At 43.1% G+C, this 23,584-nt stretch overlaps 1 long non-coding RNA gene across 1 annotated transcript in view; it reads left to right on the top strand.

Annotated features, from left to right (window-relative positions):
• The first annotated feature begins 274 nt into the window (after window positions 1-274).
• LOC142485385 (uncharacterized) overlaps window positions 275-23,584 on the top strand; it is a 49,958-nt gene continuing 26,648 nt past the window's right edge. Inside the window, exons 1-3 of the long non-coding RNA XR_012798434.1 lie at window positions 275-374; window positions 2,773-2,892; window positions 3,913-4,008. This is a non-coding gene — a long non-coding RNA (uncharacterized LOC142485385). The remainder of the gene's footprint in view (window positions 375-2,772; window positions 2,893-3,912; window positions 4,009-23,584) is intronic.

The following is a 23,584-nucleotide window of genomic DNA, read 5'->3' as shown; positions in this document are numbered from 1 at the left end:
ATATGGGCTTATCCATATATGTTCATCCACGTCACTAATGTGATGCCCGCACTGTTGCGGAGCTGGTACTTACGACGGGCACTTATTGTTTTATCAGTACTGCGTACCTGACTCTACCGGCCTACTTTCAACACTAGTACAATATGTGCTTCACTACGAGTGAGTGGGGAATATTGGCATCACACAGTCACTGTTGAATATGCCATTCAATCCATTTTGAAAATAGTAATGCAATGTGGTTTTGTTTTGTTTGCTTTTTGCAGTAATGAAGAATGGAAAAGTTATATTAAAATTAAATTGGAGGGGGACTAGATTCAGCATTTCATCATGAACTCTGCACTTGTGAGAATTTAACTTCTTGAATACCCTGACAGGTACACGCAACATTAAGACTATAATCTGCTGTGCAAGCTTTCGTGCTATACCTCCCCCTCAGGTTTTGATTTATACATTTGCTCCCTCAATTCATGTCCTCTAATATTTGAAAGCTCTCTCCTAGCATTTTCTCTTTACCACAGAACGTCATCCCAATGTAACCTCTCTCTTGTTCTTTCTGCTTGCTGTTTCCTCACTCCTCTGTTAAACTTTTCTAATTTCTCTAACTTCCACACTCCTGCTTTTATCCACATGTTCTCCTCTTTCCTTCCCCTACCTTTGCATGTGTCTACACACTGCACCATTTGTACAGACCTCTATTGCAGCTATTTCTGCACTGCTCAATGAAAAGCACTCTTTAATATCCTATTCTCTGTGCCCCCTCTCTCTGCGCCCCCTCTTTTGGCGCCTCCTCTCTCTGCGCCCCCTCTCTCTGCGCCTATCTGTCTCATTCTCTCTACGTCCCTCTCTCTCTACATAGAGCTATCTCTGTCTCTCTCTACACCTATCTCTGTGTCTCCTTCTATGTTTGCTGATGTGTGGGATATCTCTTATAATTTTGAACCTGCTCATATACACATCGGGCCTCCCTGCCTCTGCCTCCCTGCTAAGAGTGTTAACCTATCTAATGTAATCCACATTCCTTTCCTTACTTTTCTCTTCCCTTCTCCTATGCCATCTGGAATGTCCGTTCTCTGACTAACAAGGCTCTAGTTGTACATGACCTCTTCTGCTCTCATCATTCACAATCAGTCATTCCCCTCACCCCATCTTACCTGTCCCACTGATTTGCCTCTGCTTAATTAAACTCTCCTCTGACATCTACTCTAACCTCTCTGCTCTCTCTCTCTTTCCGCTTAAACTAACAATCTTATTAACTCTTACAATGCTATCCTCCTATCTATATGCCCCCTCTAGGCTCTGACACACTCGTCCCTCTAGCCCACACCCTTGGCTAAATTCCCAAACATGTTCATCACACTTCCACTCGCTGTTCTTAATGCCTATGAAGGAAATCACACAATTGATATTTGATTTTTCTACAGTAAAAATGTCTCCAGTCCTGTATAAAGCTGCTCTCTGGGGCCAAACCACACTACTTTTTTTTCACATTCATCAACACTCAAATTTAATTTACGCTGTCTTTTTTTCCCTGTATTTGACTCCCTCCACTAACCTTCTCCTCACACTTGCCATCCTTCCTTCACTTCTCCTCAAGCATTTGACTACTTCAGAGGCAAGGTGGATGCCACCCACAAGGAGATTCCTTCTGTCCCTTCCCCCTTCTCTCCTTCTACCTAATTCTCCTTCTGCATTTGACTCCTTTTCTTCTCTTACAGAGCTGGAAGCTAATCATCTTCTCTTCTCCCTCTACCACATGCCCTCTAGATCGTATCCCCTCACACCTTACTGCATCTCTTAGTCCCCACTCTCACCCACATCTTCAATTCCTCCCTATTCTCTGGCTCTTTACCCTCTTACTTTAAGCCTGTAGTGGTCACCCTTTTCTCAGAAACAACCTACACCCTATGTGCCTTACTAACTACCGCCCTGTATCCCTCCTGCTGTTTGTCTCCTAATTGCTAGAATGTCAACATTCTTAAATCACATTCCCTCCTGGATCCTTTACAACCTGCCTTTCGTACAGCTCGTTCTACAGACTGTGCTTAAAGCAAATTCCCAAGGTCACTTTTCCCTACTAATCCTACTTGATCTATCTGCTGCGTTTGATGCTCTCAATCACTCTCCTCCTTCATATTCTAAACTCTCTCTTGGTATCCGTAACACAGTTCTATCCTGGTTTTCATCATAACTTTCCTGTCACACATTCTCCATCTCTGTTGCTAACATGTCTTCGTCTTCTATTGATCTGTCTGTGGGTATACATCAGGGCTCTGTTCTGAGATCTCTCTTTCTCTCTACATACTATCATTTGGTGACCTCATCAACTCTTTGTGACAATCCTATAAATAACAAATACAAATATCAGGTCATGGGAATAAGTGATTTGGACATAAAAGTAACATTTCGGAAGTGTGGACAACTAATACATCTTGTAGATTGCCTTTACAGTGTGATGTCATTGATTCAGTAGATTGTGTGCAGACCAGGACTGCAGTACAGTGTCACTCACATGGATGACTTGCGTGGTAGAAGCTCAAGAACAAGGATGTCAAACTCCAGTCCTCGAGGGCAGCAAACAGGCCAGGTTTTCAGGATATCCCTACTGAAAACCTGGCCTGTTTGGGACCCTCGAGGACTGGAGTTTGACATGCATGCTCTAGAAGGAGCACAGCTGTGGGTGGGAGGTGGATTTGCTTTGCATCAAATGGTTTGGAGCAAGGTTTATTGTATGTATTATCATAATAACAATGCAATGCTTAACTTTTATTTCAGGAGGGATGACTGCAGAACAGAAGTGAATATTGAAGCCATGTGTTCCTTTTCTTGCAAAAGAGAAAATTTGAAGGACAGTTGAAGAGAAGGAAAATTACTACACAGAGACAGATAAGCAATGTGTATATTTCTCATTTACCATTTAGTATTTGTCGTTTTATTGACTCCACACAATCCGGCTGCTACGGGTTTCACATTGAATATTTTCATCTCTACTCTACCCCTTCCTGTGATCTGAACCATGCAAGTTTTCGTTGATTCAATACATCATGAGTAGAGGGTGGCTACAGTATGAAGTAAAGACCCAAGGACCACATCTACTACCATTCATAACAAGAACATGTGCAGTAGCGCACAGCTGCAGTTCTATGTGATTGTTATGAAAGGTTGAGGTGGTTCAATTCTATGAATCTGGAGTGGGATGGATCCTGTTTGCATCATATGGTTTCATCTAGGCCAGTAGATTATATAACTCTCAGTACAGGTTACACATGGCATCAGTATTAGTGATTTAAAGAGGAGGAAAGCTTCAATGTGGAGAACAAAGCCAAGTAATGTTGAAGTTACTCCTTTTTCCATTTACTTGGTCAGTCTGTACTGTCTACTCTCCACACAGCTGCTAAGGATCTTCCATTTTAAATACTTTCACCTCCTATTCTGCACTGCTTTGCTGCCCATTATTCAGAGATGCGTTCCAGTCATGTTTAGCACTCTGAATCTCTCTGCAGTCATTGGTTCAGCACATCATGGGTAGAGCATGGCTACAGATACAGCAAGCTATTATTATTTTACCGGCTGATCACCCATAATATTGCATTAAAACATAGAATATCACTTAATTTCCAAAAGATTCAGTGATGCTGATAATGCAGAATCTCACAACATTTCCCATCATAATGCCATAATGCACAAGTGGGAGAAATAATCCTTGCTATATCTGTACATTGTGTGACGTATTACCTCAATGACCAATGAGAGCAAGTACATCTTCTGTATAGAGCGGCTGTGTTATGATGCAGTTATTGATCATCATTGACATAATCACAAGAATCTTATGCAAAGGGAAATTGTCCGCAGCGAAGTGAGATTTCAGCCCCCAAACGTCTGTAATATTAATGCAATGTCTTACTTTTGTTGCAGTGAACACTGAAGAGACGGATCTACTACAACACTGTACAGAATGAGCATACGCTACAAGCAGAAAAATGATCTTGCAGTTGACAGTATGTTGTTCTGGTAATGTGCACAATTATTATTTATGGGCTACACACCACAGTGCTGGACATATTCTGTTAACTTCAACTCTACTCCTAACATGGAGATGTCTTCCTGGTGTTACTGATTCAGTACATCATATGCACAGTGTGGTTATGATATGATGGATTGATTTAATGAACCCACCAACCAATGATGACATCTGCATCATCTTCTGTAAAGTGCAGCTACAGCATGATATTATCAGCATTTGGTGCGGTATAATCAGAGGTATCTATGTGCTTTTGTGCCTGTTTTAAGTCCTCCAGCTTAACGCCCCTACACCTCCCACTACACAGGCATACTTACTTATGCATACACTGACATCTGGCATACCTACACACACCCCAGGGCCACTTCCTTCCCCTGATGTCAGGGAGAGGATGGGCATGCAGAGTGCAGTAAGTCTCCACGTTACTCTGGCCAACAGTCTTGGCCTACCTCCAGCATCTGTCACCCACAACATCTGTTCCCTCCTTGTAAAGTGCTGAACTATCTCACCTGGGTCAGTGCTATAGCTGATCACAGTGCCCGATCAGGATGTCACTGTGACAGGCAGCAGTGCAGATTGACCGGTCAATCAATGCAGTGCCGCAACATATGCACTAAATGAGATTTCCGTGCCCCCAGTCAGGTTACTCCCTGGGCAGTGACCCTGCTCACACCCTCCCCTAGTTCCACCTCTGATCACAATTATCTCTCTTGGAGAGTGTAGCAAATTGGAGTTGGGGGAATCTCACCTCTGCCATGCATGGTCACAATCTGGGCACAGGACCCAAATAGTGGGCAATGTGGCACTTCTTACAGTAGAGAATAAGTAACTTTATTCTTTACTTGTGTATTAAGGACCTTATTTGCATTAAATTCAGTCCACATGGGACCAAGACTTTCTGGCTTACTGAACAAAGTGGAATTGTTTCGTAGAGGGTGGAGAATTGTATTTTATCTGAAATTACCCCCTCTGCACAAAATACAAACAATTATACCCATACAAGTACCTTGTGGAAGTTGTTGCCCTCTATCTTCCTGTGGTCTCTCCCTGTTTCTCACCGTGCCTCCTCCCATTTCCTTGCACCTCTGCGTCTCCGCATATATCCCTATACTCAGAGCCGGCTCCGGTCAGTGACATGGGATGCCCAAATATGAGCATACCCATATATGGGCATCCATGCCACTGACCGGAGCCCGCTCTGTTGCGGATATGGAGAGAGACTGGGAGATTTACATCCCCTTATAATTCATATGGTGCATAGTACCGGCACGTATTGTTTTACCGGTACTGTGTACCTTCCTACTTTCACACTGGTACAGTATATGCTGCAGTGGGACTGAGAGGGATATATTGGTAACACATAGTCATTGTTGGGGGAATTCAATCCATTTTGAAAATAGTAATGAAATGTTTTTTACTTTTCTTTTTTTTCAGTAATGAAGAATGAAACATTTCTGTTAAAATTGAATTGGAGGTGAACTGGATTCATCATCAACTCTGCACCAGTGTGAATTGATGTTCTTTAATGTTCTGATAAGGTACATGCAACATCTCTTCCTCAACCCCTGCACCACTCTCTGCCTCTTGCCTCTCTCTCTCCACCTCCCTGCTAAGCGTATTAACCCATCTAATGTAATCCACATTCCATGTCTCACTTTACTCTTCACTTCTCACGTGCCCTCTGGAATGACTGCTCTCTGACTAACAAGGTCTATTTGTACATGACCTCTTCTGCTCTCATCCACCACCTCTCATTCCCCTCACCCCTTTCCTACTCGATACCTCAGCTTAATTGAACTCTCTCCTCTGACATCTACCCTTATCTCTAACCTCTCCTCACTTTCTGCTTAAACTAACTATCTTGTTAACTTTTACAATGCTATCATCTCCTCCTCCTCCCTCCTCCTCCTCCCTCCTCCATCATATATATGCCCCTTCTAGGCTCTGACACACTCATCCCTCTAAGGCCATGATTATCATGGGCACATGCTTGGTCATCCACAGTGTGTGCGAGCGATGCAGAGCCGCCTCGGACCTCAGTGCAGGGATTGCTGCATACCCCCAGCATCTGTCACCCACAAACAATACACACACTAATACTCCCCACAATACACACTATAATACCTCCTCAATACTAATCTCCCCAATAATATTATAGCTCCAAACACAATATACACAACACCCTTACACAAGATACACAATCTAGTACTCTCCTCTGCACCTCTACACACAATATAATACTCCCACACACACAATATACACACTACCCTCCTACCCCCATAAAATACAACCAATAATACACACACACTTTGTGGATGTTGGGACCAGCTCCCGGCATGCACCAGTGAAAGAGAGAGGCCCGCAGAAGCTCGGAAGAACTCCCTCCATCCGTGCCTTCCTCCGTTTCACATCTTCTCCCTGTCTCTCTCCCTCCCTTTCCTTGCATCTCCCTGCGTCTTTACGTATACCCAGTCAGTGACGGCTCTGGTCACGTGATGCCTTAATATGGGCTTATCCATATATGTTCATCCACGTCACTAATGTGATGCCCGCACTGTTGCGGAGCTGGTACTTACGACGGGCACTTATTGTTTTATCAATACTGCGTACCTGACTCTACCGGCCTACTTTCAACACTAGTACAATATGTGCTTCACTACGAGTGAGTGGGGAATATTGGCATCACACAGTCACTGTTGAATATGCCATTCAATCCATTTTGAAAATAGTAATGCAATGTGGTTTTGTTTTGTTTGCTTTTTGCAGTAATGAAGAATGGAAAAGTTATATTAAAATTAAATTGGAGGGGGACTAGATTCAGCATTTCATCATGAACTCTGCACTTGTGAGAATTTAACTTCTTGAATACCCTGACAGGTACACGCAACATTAAGACTATAATCTGCTGTGCAAGCTTTCGTGCTATACCTCCCCCTCAGGTTTTGATTTATACATTTGCTCCCTCAATTCATGTCCTCTAATATTTGAAAGCTCTCTCCTAGCATTTTCTCTTTACCACAGAACGTCATCCCAATGTAACCTCTCTCTTGTTCTTTCTGCTTGCTGTTTCCTCACTCCTCTGTTAAACTTTTCTAATTTCTCTAACTTCCACACTCCTGCTTTTATCCACATGTTCTCCTCTTTCCTTCCCCTACCTTTGCATGTGTCTACACACTGCACCATTTGTACAGACCTCTATTGCAGCTATTTCTGCACTGCTCAATGAAAAGCACTCTTTAATATCCTATTCTCTGTGCCCCCTCTCTCTGCGCCCCCTCTTTTGGCGCCTCCTCTCTCTGCGCCCCCTCTCTCTGCGCCTATCTGTCTCATTCTCTCTACGTCCCTCTCTCTCTACATAGAGCTATCTCTGTCTCTCTCTACACCTATCTCTGTGTCTCCTTCTATGTTTGCTGATGTGTGGGATATCTCTTATAATCTTGAACCTGCTCATATACACATCGGGCCTCCCTGCCTCTGCCTCCCTGCTAAGAGTGTTAACCTATCTAATGTAATCCACATTCCTTTCCTTACTTTTCTCTTCCCTTCTCCTATGCCATCTGGAATGCCCGTTCTCTGACTAACAAGGCTCTAGTTGTACATGACCTCTTCTGCTCTCATCATTCACAATCAGTCATTCCCCTCACCCCATCTTACCTGTCCCACTGATTTTCCTCTGCTTAATTAAACTCTCCTCTGACATCTACTCTAACCTCTCTCTCTCTTTCCGCTTAAACTAACAATCTTATTAACTCTTACAATGCTATCCTCCTATCTATATGCCCCCTCTAGGCTCTGACACACTTGTCCCTCTAGCCCACACCCTTGGCTAAATTCCCAAACATGTTCATCACACTTCCACTCGCTGTTCTTAATGCCTATGAAGGAAATCACACAATTGATATTTGATTTTTCTACAGTAAAAATGTCTCCAGTCCTGTATAAAGCTGCTCTTTGGGGCCAAACCACACTACTTTTTTTTCACATTCATCAACACTCAAATTTAATTTACGCTGTCTTTTTTTCCCTGTATTTGACTCCCTCCACTAACCTTCTCCTCACACTTGCCATCCTTCCTTCACTTCTCCTCAAGCATTTGACTACTTCAGAGGCAAGGTGGATGCCACCCACAAGGAGATTCCTTCTGTCCCTTCCCCCTTCTCTCCTTCTACCTAATTCTCCTTCTGCATTTGACTCCTTTTCTTCTCTTACAGAGCTGGAAGCTAATCATCTTCTCTTCTCCCTCTACCACATGCCCTCTAGATCGTATCCCCTCACACCTTACTGCATCTCTTAGTCCCCACTCTCACCCACATCTTCAATTCCTCCTTATTCTCTGGCTCTTTACCCTCTTACTTTAAGCCTGTAGTGGTCACCCTTTTCTCAGAAACAACCTACACCCTATGTGCCTTACTAACTACCGCCCTGTATCCCTCCTGCTGTTTGTCTCCTAATTGCTAGAATGTCAACATTCTTAAATCACATTCCCTCCTGGATCCTTTACAACCTGCCTTTCGTACAGCTCGTTCTACAGACTGTGCTTAAAGCAAATTCCCAAGGTCACTTTTCCCTACTAATCCTACTTGATCTATCTGCTGCGTTTGATGCTCTCAATCACTCTCCTCCTTCATATTCTAAACTCTCTCTTGGTATCCGTAACACAGTTCTATCCTGGTTTTCATCATAACTTTCCTGTCACACATTCTCCATCTCTGTTGCTAACATGTCTTCGTCTTCTATTGATCTGTCTGTGGGTATACATCAGGGCTCTGTTCTGAGATCTCTCTTTCTCTCTACATACTATCATTTGGTGACCTCATCAACTCTTTGTGACAATCCTATAAATAACAAATACAAATATCAGGTCATGGGAATAAGTAATTTGGACATAAAAGTAACATTTCGGAAGTGTGGACAACTAATACATCTTGTAGATTGCCTTTACAGTGTGATGTCATTGATTCAGTAGATTGTGTGCAGACCAGGACTGCAGTACAGTGTCACTCACATGGATGACTTGCGTGGTAGAAGCTCAAGAACAAGGATGTCAAACTCCAGTCCTCGAGGGCAGCAAACAGGCCAGGTTTTCAGGATATCCCTACTGAAAACCTGGCCTGTTTGGGACCCTCGAGGACTGGAGTTTGACATGCATGCTCTAGAAGGAGCACAGCTGTGGGTGGGAGGTGGATTTGCTTTGCATCAAATGGTTTGGAGCAAGGTTTATTGTATGTATTATCATAATAACAATGCAATGCTTAACTTTTATTTCAGGAGGGATGACTGCAGAACAGAAGTGAATATTGAAGCCATGTGTTCCTTTTCTTGCAAAAGAGAAAATTTGAAGGACAGTTGAAGAGAAGGAAAATTACTACACAGAGACAGATAAGCAATGTGTATATTTCTCATTTACCATTTAGTATTTGTCGTTTTATTGACTCCATACAATCCGGCTGCTACGGGTTTCACATTGAATATTTTCATCTCTACTCTACCCCTTCCTGTGATCTGAACCATGCAAGTTTTCGTTGATTCAATACATCATGAGTAGAGGGTGGCTACAGTATGAAGTAAAGACCCAAGGACCACATCTACTACCATTCATAACAAGAACATGTGCAGTAGCGCACAGCTGCAGTTCTATGTGATTGTTATGAAAGGTTGAGGTGGTTCAATTCTATGAATCTGGAGTGGGATGGATCCTGTTTGCATCATATGGTTTCATCTAGGCCAGTAGATTATATAACTCTCAGTACAGGTTACACATGGCATCAGTATTAGTGATTTAAAGAGGAGGAAAGCTTCAATGTGGAGAACAAAGCCAAGTAATGTTGAAGTTACTCCTTTTACCATTTACTTGGTCAGTCTGTACTGTCTACTCTCCACACAGCTGCTAAGGATCTTCCATTTTAAATACTTTCACCTCCTATTCTGCACTGCTTTGCTGCCCATTATTCAGAGATGCGTTCCAGTCATGTTTACCACTCTGAATCTCTCTGCAGTCATTGGTTCAGCACATCATGGGTAGAGCATGGCTACAGATACAGCAAGCTATTATTATTTTACCGGCTGATCACCCATAATATTGCATTAAAACCTAGAATATCACTTAATTTCCAAAAGATTCAGTGATGCTGATAATGCAGAATCTCACAACATTTCCCATCATAATGCCATAATGCACAAGTGGGAGAAATAATCCTTGCTATATCTGTACATTGTGTGACGTATTACCTCAATGACCAATGAGAGCAAGTACATCTTCTGTATAGAGCGGCTGTGTTATGATGCAGTTATTGATCATCATTGACATAATCACAAGAATCTTATGCAAAGGGAAATTGTCCGCAGCGAAGTGAGATTTCAGCCCCCAAACGTCTGTAATATTAATGCAATGTCTTACTTTTGTTGCAGTGAACACTGAAGAGACGGATCTACTACAACACTGTACAGGATGAGCATATGCTACAAGCAGCAAAATGATCTTGCAGTTGACAGTATGTTGTTCTGGTAATGTGCACAATTATTATTTATGGGCTACACACCACAGTGCTGGACATATTCTGTTAACTTCAACTCTACTCCTAACATGGAGATGTCTTCCTGGTGTTACTGATTCAGTACATCATATGCACAGTGTGGTTATGATATGATGGATTGATTTAATGAACCCACCAACCAATGATGACATCTGCATCATCTTCTGTAAAGTGCAGCTACAGCATGATATTATCAGCATTTGGTGCGGTATAATCAGAGGTATCTATGTGCTTTTGTGCCTGTTTTAAGTCCTCCAGCTTAACGCCCCTACACCTCCCACTACACAGGCATACTTACTTATGCATACACTGACATCTGGCATACCTACACACACCCCAGGGCCACTTCCTTCCCCTGATGTCAGGGAGAGGATGGGCATGCAGAGTGCAGTAAGTCTCCACGTTACTCTGGCCAACAGTCTTGGCCTACCTCCAGCATCTGTCACCCACAACATCTGTTCCCTCCTTGTAAAGTGCTGAACTATCTCACCTGGGTCAGTGCTATAGCTGATCACAGTGCCCGATCAGGATGTCACTGTGACAGGCAGCAGTGCAGATTGACCGGTCAATCAATGCAGTGCCGCAACATATGCACTAAATGAGATTTCCGTGCCCCCAGTCAGGTTACTCCCTGGGCAGTGACCCTGCTCACACCCTCCCCTAGTTCCACCTCTGATCACAATTATCTCTCTTGGAGAGTGTAGCAAATTGGAGTTGGGGGAATCTCACCTCTGCCATGCATGGTCACAATCTGGGCACAGGACCCAAATAGTGGGCAATGTGGCACTTCTTACAGTAGAGAATAAGTAACTTTATTCTTTACTTGTGTATTAAGGACCTTATTTGCATTAAATTCAGTCCACATGGGACCAAGACTTTCTGGCTTACTGAACAAAGTGGAATTGTTTCGTAGAGGGTGGAGAATTGTATTTTATCTGAAATTACCCCCTCTGCACAAAATACAAACAATTATACCCATACAAGTACCTTGTGGAAGTTGTTGCCCTCTATCTTCCTGTGGTCTCTCCCTGTTTCTCACCGTGCCTCCTCCCATTTCCTTGCACCTCTGCGTCTCCGCATATATCCCTATACTCAGAGCCGGCTCCGGTCAGTGACATGGGATGCCCAAATATGAGCATACCCATATATGGGCATCCATGCCACTGACCGGAGCCCGCTCTGTTGCGGATATGGAGAGAGACTGGGAGATTTACATCCCCTTATAATTCATATGGTGCATAGTACCGGCACGTATTGTTTTACCGGTACTGTGTACCTTCCTACTTTCACACTGGTACAGTATATGCTGCAGTGGGACTGAGAGGGATATATTGGTAACACATAGTCATTGTTGGGGGAATTCAATCCATTTTGAAAATAGTAATGAAATGTTTTTTACTTTTCTTTTTTTTCAGTAATGAAGAATGAAACATTTCTGTTAAAATTGAATTGGAGGTGAACTGGATTCATCATCAACTCTGCACCAGTGTGAATTGATGTTCTTTAATGTTCTGATAAGGTACATGCAACATCTCTTCCTCAACCCCTGCACCACTCTCTGCCTCTTGCCTCTCTCTCTCCACCTCCCTGCTAAGCGTATTAACCCATCTAATGTAATCCACATTCCATGTCTCACTTTACTCTTCACTTCTCACGTGCCCTCTGGAATGACTGCTCTCTGACTAACAAGGTCTATTTGTACATGACCTCTTCTGCTCTCATCCACCACCTCTCATTCCCCTCACCCCTTTCCTACTCGATACCTCAGCTTAATTGAACTCTCTCCTCTGACATCTACCCTTATCTCTAACCTCTCCTCACTTTCTGCTTAAACTAACTATCTTGTTAACTTTTACAATGCTATCATCTCCTCCTCCTCCCTCCTCCTCCTCCCTCCTCCATCATATATATGCCCCTTATAGGCTCTGACACACTCATCCCTCTAAGGCCATGATTATCATGGGCACATGCTTGGTCATCCACAGTGTGTGCGAGCGATGCAGAGCCGCCTCGGACCTCAGTGCAGGGATTGCTGCATACCCCCAGCATCTGTCACCCACAAACAATACACACACTAATACTCCCCACAATACACACTATAATACCTCCTCAATACTAATCTCCCCAATAATATTATAGCTCCAAACACAATATACACAACACCCTTACACAAGATACACAATCTAGTACTCTCCTCTGCACCTCTACACACAATATAATACTCCCACACACACAATATACACACTACCCTCCTACCCCCATAAAATACAACCAATAATACACACACACTTTGTGGATGTTGGGACCAGCTCCCGGCATGCACCAGTGAAAGAGAGAGGCCCGCAGAAGCTCGGAAGAACTCCCTCCATCCGTGCCTTCCTCCGTTTCACATCTTCTCCCTGTCTCTCTCCCTCCCTTTCCTTCCATCTCCCTGCGTCTTTACGTATACCCAGTCAGTGACGGCTCTGGTCACGTGATGCCTTAATATGGGCTTATCCATATATGTTCATCCACGTCACTAATGTGATGCCCGCACTGTTGCGGAGCTGGTACTTACGACCGGCACTTATTGTTTTATCAGTACTGCGTACCTGACTCTACCGGCCTACTTTCAACACTAGTACAATATGTGCTTCACTACGAGTGAGTGGGGAATATTGGCATCACACAGTCACTGTTGAATATGCCATTCAATCCATTTTGAAAATAGTAATGCAATGTGGTTTTGTTTTGTTTGCTTTTTGCAGTAATGAAGAATGGAAAAGTTATATTAAAATTAAATTGGAGGGGGACTAGATTCAGCATTTCATCATGAACTCTGCACTTGTGAGAATTTAACTTCTTGAATACCCTGACAGGTACACGCAACATTAAGACTATAATCTGCTGTGCAAGCTTTCGTGCTATACCTCCCCCTCAGGTTTTGATTTATACATTTGCTCCCTCAATTCATGTCCTCTAATATTTGAAAGCTCTCTCCTAGCATTTTCTCTTTACCACAGAACGTCATCCCAATGTAACCTCTCTCTTGTTCTTTCTGCTTGCTGTTTCCTCACTCCTCTGTTAAACTTTTCTAATTTCTCTAACTTCCACACTCCTGCTTTTATCCACATGTTCTCCTCTTTCCTTCCCCTACCTTTGCATGTGTCTACACACTGCACCATTTGTACAGACCTCTATTGCAGCTATTTCTGCACTGCTCAATGAAAAGCACTCTTTAATATCCTATTCTCTGTGCCCCCTCTCTCTGCGCCCCCTCTTTTGGCGCCTCCTCTCTCTGCGCCCCCTCTCTCTGCGCCTATCTGTCTCATTCTCTCTACGTCCCTCTCTCTCTACATAGAGCTATCTCTGTCTCTCTCTACACCTATCTCTGTGTCTCCTTCTATGTTTGCTGATGTGTGGGATATCTCTTATAATCTTGAACCTGCTCATATACACATCGGGCCTCCCTGCCTCTGCCTCCCTGCTAAGAGTGTTAACCTATCTAATGTAATCCACATTCCTTTCCTTACTTTTCTCTTCCCTTCTCCTATGCCATCTGGAATGCCCGTTCTCTGACTAACAAGGCTCTAGTTGTACATGACCTCTTCTGCTCTCATCATTCACAATCAGTCATTCCCCTCACCCCATCTTACCTGTCCCACTGATTTTCCTCTGCTTAATTAAACTCTCCTCTGACATCTACTCTAACCTCTCTCTCTCTTTCCGCTTAAACTAACAATCTTATTAACTCTTACAATGCTATCCTCCTATCTATATGCCCCCTCTAGGCTCTGACACACTTGTCCCTCTAGCCCACACCCTTGGCTAAATTCCCAAACATGTTCATCACACTTCCACTCGCTGTTCTTAATGCCTATGAAGGAAATCACACAATTGATATTTGATTTTTCTACAGTAAAAATGTCTCCAGTCCTGTATAAAGCTGCTCTTTGGGGCCAAACCACACTACTTTTTTTTCACATTCATCAACACTCAAATTTAATTTACGCTGTCTTTTTTTCCCTGTATTTGACTCCCTCCACTAACCTTCTCCTCACACTTGCCATCCTTCCTTCACTTCTCCTCAAGCATTTGACTACTTCAGAGGCAAGGTGGATGCCACCCACAAGGAGATTCCTTCTGTCCCTTCCCCCTTCTCTCCTTCTACCTAATTCTCCTTCTGCATTTGACTCCTTTTCTTCTCTTACAGAGCTGGAAGCTAATCATCTTCTCTTCTCCCTCTACCACATGCCCTCTAGATCGTATCCCCTCACACCTTACTGCATCTCTTAGTCCCCACTCTCACCCACATCTTCAATTCCTCCTTATTCTCTGGCTCTTTACCCTCTTACTTTAAGCCTGTAGTGGTCACCCTTTTCTCAGAAACAACCTACACCCTATGTGCCTTACTAACTACCGCCCTGTATCCCTCCTGCTGTTTGTCTCCTAATTGCTAGAATGTCAACATTCTTAAATCACATTCCCTCCTGGATCCTTTACAACCTGCCTTTCGTACAGCTCGTTCTACAGACTGTGCTTAAAGCAAATTCCCAAGGTCACTTTTCCCTACTAATCCTACTTGATCTATCTGCTGCGTTTGATGCTCTCAATCACTCTCCTCCTTCATATTCTAAACTCTCTCTTGGTATCCGTAACACAGTTCTATCCTGGTTTTCATCATAACTTTCCTGTCACACATTCTCCATCTCTGTTGCTAACATGTCTTCGTCTTCTATTGATCTGTCTGTGGGTATACATCAGGGCTCTGTTCTGAGATCTCTCTTTCTCTCTACATACTATCATTTGGTGACCTCATCAACTCTTTGTGACAATCCTATAAATAACAAATACAAATATCAGGTCATGGGAATAAGTGATTTGGACATAAAAGTAACATTTCGGAAGTGTGGACAACTAATACATCTTGTAGATTGCCTTTACAGTGTGATGTCATTGATTCAGTAGATTGTGTGCAGACCAGGACTGCAGTACAGTGTCACTCACATGGATGACTTGCGTGGTAGAAGCTCAAGAACAAGGATGTCAAACTCCAGTCCTCGAGGGCAGCAAACAGGCCAGGTTTTCAGGATATCCCTACTGAAAACCTGGCCTGTTTGGGACCCTCGAGGACTGGAGTTTGACATGCATGCTCTAGAAGGAGCACAGCTGTGGGTGGGAGGTGGATTTGCTTTGCATCAAATGGTTTGGAGCAAGGTTTATTGTATGTATTATCATAATAACAATGCAATGCTTAACTTTTATTTCAGGAGGGATGACTGCAGAACAGAAGTGAATATTGAAGCCATGTGTTCCTTTTCTTGCAAAAGAGAAAATTTGAAGGACAGTTGAAGAGAAGGAAAATTACTACACAGAGACAGATAAGCAATGTGTATATTTCTCATTTACCATTTAGTATTTGTCGTTTTATTGACTCCACACAATCCGGCTGCTACGGGTTTCACATTGAATATTTTCATCTCTACTCTACCCCTTCCTGTGATCTGAACCATGCAAGTTTTCGTTGATTCAATACATCATGAGTAGAGGGTGGCTACAGTATGAAGTAAAGACCCAAGGACCACATCTACTACCATTCATAACAAGAACATGTGCAGTAGCGCACAGCTGCAGTTCTATGTGATTGTTATGAAAGGTTGAGGTGGTTCAATTCTATGAATCTGGAGTGGGATGGATCCTGTTTGCATCATATGGTTTCATCTAGGCCAGTAGATTATATAACTCTCAGTACAGGTTACACATGGCATCAGTATTAGTGATTTAAAGAGGAGGAAAGCTTCAATGTGGAGAACAAAGCCAAGTAATGTTGAAGTTACTCCTTTTACCATTTACTTGGTCAGTCTGTACTGTCTACTCTCCACACAGCTGCTAAGGATCTTCCATTTTAAATACTTTCACCTCCTATTCTGCACTGCTTTGCTGCCCATTATTCAGAGATGCGTTCCAGTCATGTTTACCACTCTGAATCTCTCTGCAGTCATTGGTTCAGCACATCATGGGTAGAGCATGGCTACAGATACAGCAAGCTATTATTATTTTACCGGCTGATCACCCATAATATTGCATTAAAACCTAGAATATCACTTAATTTCCAAAAGATTCAGTGATGCTGATAATGCAGAATCTCACAACATTTCCCATCATAATGCCATAATGCACAAGTGGGAGAAATAATCCTTGCTATATCTGTACATTGTGTGACGTATTACCTCAATGACCAATGAGAGCAAGTACATCTTCTGTATAGAGCGGCTGTGTTATGATGCAGTTATTGATCATCATTGACATAATCACAAGAATCTTATGCAAAGGGAAATTGTCCGCAGCGAAGTGAGATTTCAGCCCCCAAACGTCTGTAATATTAATGCAATGTCTTACTTTTGTTGCAGTGAACACTGAAGAGACGGATCTACTACAACACTGTACAGGATGAGCATATGCTACAAGCAGCAAAATGATCTTGCAGTTGACAGTATGTTGTTCTGGTAATGTGCACAATTATTATTTATGGGCTACACACCACAGTGCTGGACATATTCTGTTAACTTCAACTCTACTCCTAACATGGAGATGTCTTCCTGGTGTTACTGATTCAGTACATCATATGCACAGTGTGGTTATGATATGATGGATTGATTTAATGAACCCACCAACCAATGATGACATCTGCATCATCTTCTGTAAAGTGCAGCTACAGCATGATATTATCAGCATTTGGTGCGGTATAATCAGAGGTATCTATGTGCTTTTGTGCCTGTTTTAAGTCCTCCAGCTTAACGCCCCTACACCTCCCACTACACAGGCATACTTACTTATGCATACACTGACATCTGGCATACCTACACACACCCCAGGGCCACTTCCTTCCCCTGATGTCAGGGAGAGGATGGGCATGCAGAGTGCAGTAAGTCTCCACGTTACTCTGGCCAACAGTCTTGGCCTACCTCCAGCATCTGTCACCCACAACATCTGTTCCCTCCTTGTAAAGTGCTGAACTATCTCACCTGGGTCAGTGCTATAGCTGATCACAGTGCCCGATCAGGATGTCACTGTGACAGGCAGCAGTGCAGATTGACCGGTCAATCAATGCAGTGCCGCAACATATGCACTAAATGAGATTTCCGTGCCCCCAGTCAGGTTACTCCCTGGGCAGTGACCCTGCTCACACCCTCCCCTAGTTCCACCTCTGATCACAATTATCTCTCTTGGAGAGTGTAGCAAATTGGAGTTGGGGGAATCTCACCTCTGCCATGCATGGTCACAATCTGGGCACAGGACCCAAATAGTGGGCAATGTGGCACTTCTTACAGTAGAGAATAAGTAACTTTATTCTTTACTTGTGTATTAAGGACCTTATTTGCATTAAATTCAGTCCACATGGGACCAAGACTTTCTGGCTTACTGAACAAAGTGGAATTGTTTCGTAGAGGGTGGAGAATTGTATTTTATCTGAAATTACCCCCTCTGCACAAAATACAAACAATTATACCCATACAAGTACCTTGTGGAAGTTGTTGCCCTCTATCTTCCTGTGGTCTCTCCCTGTTTCTCACCGTGCCTCCTCCCATTTCCTTGCACCTCTGCGTCTCCGCATATATCCCTATACTCAGAGCCGGCTCCGGTCAGTGACATGGGATGCCCAAATATGAGCATACCCATATATGGGCATCCATGCCACTGACCGGAGCCCGCTCTGTTGCGGATATGGAGAGAGACTGGGAGATTTACATCCCCTTATAATTCATATGGTGCATAGTACCGGCACGTATTGTTTTACCGGTACTGTGTACCTTCCTACTTTCACACTGGTACAGTATATGCTGCAGTGGGACTGAGAGGGATATATTGGTAACACATAGTCATTGTTGGGGGAATTCAATCCATTTTGAAAATAGTAATGAAATGTTTTTTACTTTTCTTTTTTTTCAGTAATGAAGAATGAAACATTTCTGTTAAAATTGAATTGGAGGTGAACTGGATTCATCATCAACTCTGCACCAGTGTGAATTGATGTTCTTTAATGTTCTGATAAGGTACATGCAACATCTCTTCCTCAACCCCTGCACCACTCTCTGCCTCTTGCCTCTCTCTCTCCACCTCCCTGCTAAGCGTATTAACCCATCTAATGTAATCCACATTCCATGTCTCACTTTACTCTTCACTTCTCACGTGCCCTCTGGAATGACTGCTCTCTGACTAACAAGGTCTATTTGTACATGACCTCTTCTGCTCTCATCCACCACCTCTCATTCCCCTCACCCCTTTCCTACTCGATACCTCAGCTTAATTGAACTCTCTCCTCTGACATCTACCCTTATCTCTAACCTCTCCTCACTTTCTGCTTAAACTAACTATCTTGTTAACTTTTACAATGCTATCATCTCCTCCTCCTCCCTCCTCCTCCTCCCTCCTCCATCATATATATGCCCCTTCTAGGCTCTGACACACTCATCCCTCTAAGGCCATGATTATCATGGGCACATGCTTGGTCATCCACAGTGTGTGCGAGCGATGCAGAGCCGCCTCGGACCTCAGTGCAGGGATTGCTGCATACCCCCAGCATCTGTCACCCACAAACAATACACACACTAATACTCCCCACAATACACACTATAATACCTCCTCAATACTAATCTCCCCAATAATATTATAGCTCCAAACACAATATACACAACACCCTTACACAAGATACACAATCTAGTACTCTCCTCTGCACCTCTACACACAATATAATACTCCCACACACACAATATACACACTACCCTCCTACCCCCATAAAATACAACCAATAATACACACACACTTTGTGGATGTTGGGACCAGCTACCGGCATGCACCAGTGAAAGAGAGAGGCCCGCAGAAGCTCGGAAGAACTCCCTCCATCCGTGCCTTCCTCCGTTTCACATCTTCTCCCTGTCTCTCTCCCTCCCTTTCCTTGCATCTCCCTGCGTCTTTACGTATACCCAGTCAGTGACGGCTCTGGTCACGTGATGCCTTAATATGGGCTTATCCATATATGTTCATCCACGTCACTAATGTGATGCCCGCACTGTTGCGGAGCTGGTACTTACGACGGGCACTTATTGTTTTATCAGTACTGCGTACCTGACTCTACCGGCCTACTTTCAACACTAGTACAATATGTGCTTCACTACGAGTGAGTGGGGAATATTGGCATCACACAGTCACTGTTGAATATGCCATTCAATCCATTTTGAAAATAGTAATGCAATGTGGTTTTGTTTTGTTTGCTTTTTGCAGTAATGAAGAATGGAAAAGTTATATTAAAATTAAATTGGAGGGGGACTAGATTCAGCATTTCATCATGAACTCTGCACTTGTGAGAATTTAACTTCTTGAATACCCTGACAGGTACACGCAACATTAAGACTATAATCTGCTGTGCAAGCTTTCGTGCTATACCTCCCCCTCAGGTTTTGATTTATACATTTGCTCCCTCAATTCATGTCCTCTAATATTTGAAAGCTCTCTCCTAGCATTTTCTCTTTACCACAGAACGTCATCCCAATGTAACCTCTCTCTTGTTCTTTCTGCTTGCTGTTTCCTCACTCCTCTGTTAAACTTTTCTAATTTCTCTAACTTCCACACTCCTGCTTTTATCCACATGTTCTCCTCTTTCCTTCCCCTACCTTTGCATGTGTCTACACACTGCACCATTTGTACAGACCTCTATTGCAGCTATTCCCCCTCTTTTGGCGCCTCCTCTCTCTGCGCCCCCTCTCTCTGCGCCTATCTGTCTCATTCTCTCTACGTCCCTCTCTCTCTACATAGAGCTATCTCTGTCTCTCTCTACACCTATCTCTGTGTCTCCTTCTATGTTTGCTGATGTGTGGGATATCTCTTATAATCTTGAACCTGCTCATATACACATCGGGCCTCCCTGCCTCTGCCTCCCTGCTAAGAGTGTTAACCTATCTAATGTAATCCACATTCCTTTCCTTACTTTTCTCTTCCCTTCTCCTATGCCATCTGGAATGTCCGTTCTCTGACTAACAAGGCTCTAGTTGTACATGACCTCTTCTGCTCTCATCATTCACAATCAGTCATTCCCCTCACCCCATCTTACCTGTCCCACTGATTTTCCACTGCTTAATTAAACTCTCCTCTGACATCTACTCTAACCTCTCTCTCTCTTTCCGCTTAAACTAACAATCTTATTAACTCTTACAATGCTATCCTCCTATCTATATGCCCCCTCTAGGCTCTGACACACTTGTCCCTCTAGCCCACACCCTTGGCTAAATTCCCAAACATGTTCATCACACTTCCACTCGCTGTTCTTAATGCCTATGAAGGAAATCACACAATTGATATTTGATTTTTCTACAGTAAAAATGTCTCCAGTCCTGTATAAAGCTGCTCTCTGGGGCCAAACCACACTACTTTTTTTTCCACATTCATCAACACACAAATTTAATTTACGCTGTCTTTTTTCCCCTGTATTTGACTCCCTCCACTAACCTTCTTCTCACACTTGCCATCCTTCCTTCACTTCTCCTCAAGCATTTGACTACTTCAGAGGCAAGGTGGATGCCACCCACAAGGAGATTCCTTCTGTCCCTTCCCCCTTCTCTCCTTCTACCTAATTCTCCTTCTGCGTTTGACTCCTTTTCTTCTCTTACAGAGCTGGAAGCTAATCATCTTCTCTTCTCCCTCTACCACATGCCCTCTAGATCGTATCCCCTCACACCTTACTGCATCTCTTAGTCCCCACTCTCACCCACATCTTCAATTCCTCCCTATTCTCTGGCTCTTTACCCTCTTACTTTAAGCCTGTAGTGGTCACCCTTTTCTCAGAAACAACCTACACCCTATGTGCCTTACTAACTACCGCCCTGTATCCCTCCTGCTGTTTGTCTCCTAATTGCTAGAATGTCAACATTCTTAAATCACATTCCCTCCTGGATCCTTTACAACCTGCCTTTCGTACAGCTCGTTCTACAGACTGTGCTTAAAGCAAATTCCCAAGGTCACTTTTCCCTACTAATCCTACTTGATCTATCTGCTGCGTTTGATGCTCTCAATCACTCTCCTCCTTCATATTCTAAACTCTCTCTTGGTATCCGTAACACAGTTCTATCCTGGTTTTCATCATAACTTTCCTGTCACACATTCTCCATCTCTGTTGCTAACATGTCTTCGTCTTCTATTGATCTGTCTGTGGGTATACATCAGGGCTCTGTTCTGAGATCTCTCTTTCTCTCTACATACTATCATTTGGTGACCTCATCAACTCTTTGTGACAATCCTATAAATAACAAATACAAATATCAGGTCATGGGAATAAGTGATTTGGACATAAAAGTAACATTTCGGAAGTGTGGACAACTAATACATCTTGTAGATTGCCTTTACAGTGTGATGTCATTGATTCAGTAGATTGTGTGCAGACCAGGACTGCAGTACAGTGTCACTCACATGGATGACTTGCGTGGTAGAAGCTCAAGAACAAGGATGTCAAACTCCAGTCCTCGAGGGCAGCAAACAGGCCAGGTTTTCAGGATATCCCTACTGAAAACCTGGCCTGTTTGGGACCCTCGAGGACTGGAGTTTGACATGCATGCTCTAGAAGGAGCACAGCTGTGGGTGGGAGGTGGATTTGCTTTGCATCAAATGGTTTGGAGCAAGGTTTATTGTATGTATTATCATAATAACAATGCAATGCTTAACTTTTATTTCAGGAGGGATGACTGCAGAACAGAAGTGAATATTGAAGCCATGTGTTCCTTTTCTTGCAAAAGAGAAAATTTGAAGGACAGTTGAAGAGAAGGAAAATTACTACACAGAGACAGATAAGCAATGTGTATATTTCTCATTTACCATTTAGTATTTGTCGTTTTATTGACTCCACACAATCCGGCTGCTACGGGTTTCACATTGAATATTTTCATCTCTACTCTACCCCTTCCTGTGATCTGAACCATGCAAGTTTTCGTTGATTCAATACATCATGAGTAGAGGGTGGCTACAGTATGAAGTAAAGACCCAAGGACCACATCTACTACCATTCATAACAAGAACATGTGCAGTAGCGCACAGCTGCAGTTCTATGTGATTGTTATGAAAGGTTGAGGTGGTTCAATTCTATGAATCTGGAGTGGGATGGATCCTGTTTGCATCATATGGTTTCATCTAGGCCAGTAGATTATATAACTCTCAGTACAGGTTACACATGGCATCAGTATTAGTGATTTAAAGAGGAGGAAAGCTTCAATGTGGAGAACAAAGCCAAGTAATGTTGAAGTTACTCCTTTTACCATTTACTTGGTCAGTCTGTACTGTCTACTCTCCACACAGCTGCTAAGGATCTTCCATTTTAAATACTTTCACCTCCTATTCTGCACTGCTTTGCTGCCCATTATTCAGAGATGCGTTCCAGTCATGTTTACCACTCTGAATCTCTCTGCAGTCATTGGTTCAGCACATCATGGGTAGAGCATGGCTACAGATACAGCAAGCTATTATTATTTTACCGGCTGATCACCCATAATATTGCATTAAAACATAGAATATCACTTAATTTCCAAAAGATTCAGTGATGCTGATAATGCAGAATCTCACAACATTTCCCATCATAATGCCATAATGCACAAGTGGGAGAAATAATCCTTGCTATATCTGTACATTGTGTGACGTATTACCTCAATGACCAATGAGAGCAAGTACATCTTCTGTATAGAGCGGCTGTGTTATGATGCAGTTATTGATCATCATTGACATAATCACAAGAATCTTATGCAAAGGGAAATTGTCCGCAGCGAAGTGAGATTTCAGCCCCCAAACGTCTGTAATATTAATGCAATGTCTTACTTTTGTTGCAGTGAACACTGAAGAGACGGATCTACTACAACACTGTACAGGATGAGCATATGCTACAAGCAGCAAAATGATCTTGCAGTTGACAGTATGTTGTTCTGGTAATGTGCACAATTATTATTTATGGGCTACACACCACAGTGCTGGACATATTCTGTTAACTTCAACTCTACTCCTAACATGGAGATGTCTTCCT

This window comes from Ascaphus truei, unplaced genomic scaffold, assembly GCF_040206685.1.
Source record: "Ascaphus truei isolate aAscTru1 unplaced genomic scaffold, aAscTru1.hap1 HAP1_SCAFFOLD_578, whole genome shotgun sequence".
Classification (NCBI taxonomy): domain Eukaryota; kingdom Metazoa; phylum Chordata; class Amphibia; order Anura; family Ascaphidae; genus Ascaphus; species Ascaphus truei.
The sequence above is the reverse complement of the archived record's forward strand: the minus strand, read 5'-3'. Positions and strand labels throughout refer to the sequence as shown.